Below are 5,811 nucleotides of genomic sequence, written 5' to 3'. Positions count from 1 at the left end.
TTACGGAACTCTTTCCCGACACCCTGCTGGATCGGAGTCCGGGATTCGTCATCGAGCTGAACGTGTGCTAGAACTCGGAGGTGCCGTAGTTTCGGTGCTTGATCGGTCGGGCCGTGAAGACGTACGACTACATCAACCGCGTTGTTCTAACGCTTCCGCTTTCGGTCTACGAGTGTACGTGGATAACACTCTTCCCTCTCGTTGCTATGCATCACATGATCTTGCATGTGTGTAGGATTTTTTTTGAAATTACTACGTTCCCCAACAGTGGCATCCGAGGCTGGTTTTATGCGTAGATGTCATATGCACGAGTAGAACACAAGTGAGTTGTGGGCGATACAAGTCATACTAGTTACCAGCAATGTTATACTTTGGTTCAGCGGTATTGTGAGATGAAGCGGCCCGGACCGACATTACGGGTACGCTTACGCGAGACTGGTTTCACCGTTACGAGCACTCGTGCTTAAAGGTGGCTGGCGGGTGTTTGTCTCTCTCACTTTAGTTGAATCGAGTGTGACTACGCCCGGTCCTTGCGAAGGTTAAAACAGCACTAACTTGACGAACTATCATTGTGGTTTTGATGCGTAGGTAAGAACAGTTCTTGCTCAGCCCGTAGCAGCCACGTAAAATTTGCAACAACAAAGTAGAGGACGTCTAACTTGTTTTTGCAGGGCATGTTGTGATGTGATATGGTCAAGACGTGATGAGATATAAATTGTTGTATCACATGATCATGTTTTGTTGAAGTTATCGGCAACTGGCAGAAGCCTTGTGGTTGTCTTATTATTGCATAAGATGCAAGCGCCAAATAATTGCTTTACTTTATCGCTATGCGATAGCAATAGTTGCAAGAGCAATAGTTGGCGAGACAACCATGTGACGACACATTGATATAGATCAAGATGATGGAGATCATGGTGTCGTGTCGGTGACGATAGAGATCATGACAGTACTTTGGAGATGGAGATCAAAGGCGCAAGATGATCATGGCCATATCATGTCACATATTTTGATTACATATGATGTTTATCTTTTATACATCTTATTTTGCTTAGTTTGTCGGTAGCATTTTAAGATGATCTCTCACTAATTATCAAGAAGTGTTCTCCCTGAGTATGCACCGTTGCAAAAGTTCTTCATGCTGAGACACCACATGATGATCGGGTGTGATAGGCTCTACGTTCAAATACAACGGGTGCAAAACAGTTGCACACCCGGAATACTCAGGTTAAACTTGACGAGCCTAGCATATACAGATATGGCCTCGGAACACGGAGACCGAAAGGTCGAGCGTGAATCATATAGTAGATATGATCAACATAGTAATGTTCACCATTGAAAACTACTCCATCTCACGTGATGATCGGACATGGTTTAGTTGATTTGGATCACGTGATCACTTAGATGACTAGAGAGATGTCTGTCTAAGTGGGAGTTCTTAATTAATATGATTAATTGAACTTAAATTTATCATGAACTTAGTCCTGGTAGTATTTTGCAAATTATGTTGTAGATCAATAGCTCGCGTTGTTGCTTTCATTTGTTTATTTTGATATGTTCCTAGAGAAAATTGTGTTGAAAGATGTTAGTAGCAATGATGCGGATTGGATCTGTGATCTGAGGTTTATCCTCATTGCTGCACAGAAGAATTATGTCCTTAATGCACCGCTGGGTGACAGACCTATTGTAGGAGCATATGCAGACCTTATGAACGTTTGGCTAGCTCAATATGATGACTACTTGATAGTTTAGTGCACCATGCTTAACGGCTTAGAATCGGGACTTCAAAGACGTTTTGAACGTCATGGACCATATGAGATGTTCTAGGAATTGAAGTTGATATTTTAAGCAAATACCCGAGTTGAGAGATATGAAGTCTCCAACAAGTTCTATAGCTAAAAGATGGAGGAGAATCGCTCAACTAGTGATCATGTGCTCAGATTGTCTGGGTACTTCAATCGCTTGAATCAAGTGGGAGTTAATCTTCCAGATAAGATAGTGATTGACAGAATTCTCTAGTCACCATCACTAAGTTACTAGAACTTTGTGATGAACTATAGTATGCAAGGGATGACGAAAACGATTCCCGAGCTCTTCGTGATATTGAAATCAACGAAGGTAGAAATCAAGAAAGAGCATCAAGTGTTGATGAATGACAAGACCACTAGTTTCAAGAAAAGGGCAAAGGGAAAGAAAGGGAAACTTCAAGTAGAATGGCAAGCAAGTTGTCACTCCCGTGAAGAACACCAAAGCTGGACCAAAGCCTGAAACTGAGTGCTTCTACTGTAAAGGAAATGGTCACTGGAAGTGGAAATACCCTGAATATTTGGTAGATAAGTAGGATGGCAAAGTGAACAAGGGTATATTTGATATACAGGTTATTGATGTGTACCTTACTAGTGTTTATAGTAGCCCCTGGGTATTTGATACTTGTTCGGTTGCTAAAAATTAGTAACTCGAAAGAGGAGTTACAGAATAAACATAGACTAGTTGAGAGTGAAGTGACGATGTGTGTTGGAAGTACTTCCAAGATTCATATGATCATCATCACACAATCCCTATACTTTCGGGATTAGTGTTAAACCTAAATAAATGTTATTTGGCGTTTGTGTTGAGCATGAATATGATTTGATCATGTTTATTGCAATACGGTTGTTCATTTAAAGTTAGAGAATAATTGTGTTCTGTTTACATGAATAAAACCTTCGATGGTCATACACCCAATAAAAATAGTTTGTTGGATCTCAATCGTAGTGATACACATATTCATAATATTGATGCCAAAAGATGCAAAGTTGATAATGATAGTGCAACTTATTTGTGGCACTGCCGTTTGGGTCATATCGGTGTAAAGCACATGAAGAAACTCCATACACTAGTAGAAAAACACCTAATAGTCCCGGTTCGTGAAGGCCTTTAGTCCCGGTTCATGAACCGGGACTAATTGGTCGTTACTAATACGTCCACCCATTAGTCCCGGTTCAAACAAGAACCGGGACTAATGTGCCTCCACGTGGCTCTGTGCGCCCAGCCCAGTCAGGGGGCCTTTGGTCCCGGTTGGTGGCACCAACCGGGACCAAAAGTCCATGTTTTTTTGGAAAGTGGCTGCTTTAGGGGTTTTGGGGGTTATTTTTAGGTTATTATATTAGCTAGCTAATAGAGAGAAGTGTCCTCTCTTATATCTTCGTCCTTGGTTTACCAACGTTGCTGCTATATATGTTCATTTTACCCGCTGATATAATAACTCATGCATGCTCGCATACATCAGCATATATAAGAACAAGTACTCGTCCTACTAATCATGCATCATCATACAACTTCTACTCGTTATTAATAATAAGTCATACGATCATCATCCTCATAGTCATCGAACCCAACCCTAAATAATTGTTCTTAACACATGATCATCAGTATCAGGTAGGACCTAAACACCCTTAAGGTAAAATAGCATAAAACAATATAGACCCTGACTCTCCATTATGAAGAATGGCGATCATCCTGTCTCCAATTTTTGCCCTTCGCTAAATGTTGCTTCCAAGAAGCTTCTTACGACTGTCCATACATTTTTTCCATTCTTTGATTGTCATGTCTCCACTTCTTTTAGAAACCCGGTATGGACAGTTGAGATTCGTAGGACGACCTGGTTGTATGTTCAAAACATAAAGGCTACCGTGTGTATACATCAGATGAGGCACACAATCATTCGGGATTATCTGTTGAAAAACATAGTAATAACTTCGTAGTTAGCAATGATATGATGTACTAGTTTAGAAGTGTGCAAAAAGATGCACGGATGTTGTAATAGTAAAAAATCTTACCAAGGTATCTCCATGGTAGTTACTGTAGTTCAACACGTGCACTAGTGGCACGTATTGACCATAATGTTGAGGAGTTCGATTGTAGACATTGTAATTCTCAAGATCAGTACAAAATGCGACCAGATGATTTTTCTCCTGATAAGTTAGTTCAGAGCCTTCAGTGTAGTAGGTTCTGTCTACCATCTTCTGCACATTCTTTGAAGAATGAAAATAAGCTGTCAATAAAGAATAAGTTGTCAACTATTTTGAAATAAACAATATAAATTACTTAATAACTATGTTAAGCTCACATGGGGAAGAATTGGAGGTGTATCCACAAGGACGAAAATCGTAGGTCTCTCTTGCTCGATTGTAGGATCACCAAGATCCATGGTAACAAGCATACCCTCATCAAAACCATACATCTTGAAAAGTGCTTCTCAATTTTTGCAACCAAAATGGGTTACACTCTGAGCATTGTACAGCTTTACTTGAAAATCCACACCATGATGGGTACTTAGGATAATTTTTTTGGTTTCGAAACTTTCATGGTCTTCAAAACCCATCCTCTCCAAGACATAGCGTCTTGCAAAGCATGGGATAAGCTAGTCGAATTGGAAAAGATGAAAAATATTGTCATGATTAAAATAGTTGAAGTCATGAGTAATTACAAAAAAAACTATTATCGTCGGTTGCGTACCGTATGAACATCGAAGGTCTCCTCGAGCTTAATGCTGAAGTGACGATCTTCGTCCAGCACAATGAACCTGTCGCAGATACCTCAGTCGTCGTGGCACCAGTCGCACTCCCCCGGGCGGTTTTCATCGTCCGATGAGTACGACATTTCTGGCCTACGTTCATAATTCAAATATTAAACTAGATCATTATTATTAATCACGGGTTGACTATCGATGATTGATGTACGTAGATCCTCCTTTCATTCCCGAATGCATTATTATATCAAATTGTCTAGCACACGGGAATGAAGGAGAACTTATCCAATATGAGCATTCAATAAGCAAAACCAAATCATAAAATAAGCAAAACCAAATCATAAAATAAAGTATAGTACTCAAATTAGCATGCATTCAATAATTATAAGCAAAAGTACATCATCTCTTGGTGTCCGTACATCATCGAATATTATCACTAATACAACTAGAACCGTAGCGCCCGACGGGTATCGACGCGGGCGGTGGACACCCAAAGATAAGGAACCATCACAGCATCATAGCTCCAGTGAGATCCCTGAAGAACCTGCCAGGTATTGTCGAATCTGCCGTCCAATGCAACCATGTAGCGACGGACGTGCTCATCCTCCTCGCTGACACGGTGACGTACCACCTCCGCGGTGTCCGGATGCCTCACTACCGTCACTGGCCCACGCGACCGCCACCAAACAAGGATCGGGTCAACAACGGGCTGCCTCCTCACCAACCTACGTCCCCCGGAAGGTAGCACCTCCCAATACCAGCCCGGCGGAGCCCAGTCCCGAACATGGCCCTGATCAAGCAGGCCCCCACCGCCGAGTCGACGACGATGAGGATGCGGGGTAGGCATCGCCGACGTCGATGCGGCAACTACTTCTATATATAGTTAAATAAAAGTAGTTTTATTAATTAAATCCACTATCTAGTTCAACTACTAAGCACTTACTATAAATAAATAAGCAGTACTTACTAAAAAAAACTACTTCTATATATAGTAAAATAAAATAGTTTATTAAATCAACTAGCTAGTTCAACTATATATAAACTACTTCTTATTTTTTTCCTTTTTCTAAATACTATGAAAAAAAATCATTAAAATTCTATGAACAAAATTAATTACTACACATCTAATCTAACAAAAAAAATCTAATCTAACAAAAAAAATCTATGAACTACATATCAAAATTACTACACATCTAATCTAACAAAAAAAATCTAATTAATCTAACAAAAAAATCTAACATAATATAAACAAATTAATTACTACACATCTAATCTAACAAAAAAAATTTAATCCAACGAAA

This window comes from Triticum dicoccoides, chromosome 1B, assembly GCF_002162155.2.
Source record: "Triticum dicoccoides isolate Atlit2015 ecotype Zavitan chromosome 1B, WEW_v2.0, whole genome shotgun sequence".
Lineage (NCBI taxonomy): Eukaryota > Viridiplantae > Streptophyta > Magnoliopsida > Poales > Poaceae > Triticum > Triticum dicoccoides.
The sequence above is the reverse complement of the archived record's forward strand: the minus strand, read 5'-3'. Positions refer to the sequence as shown.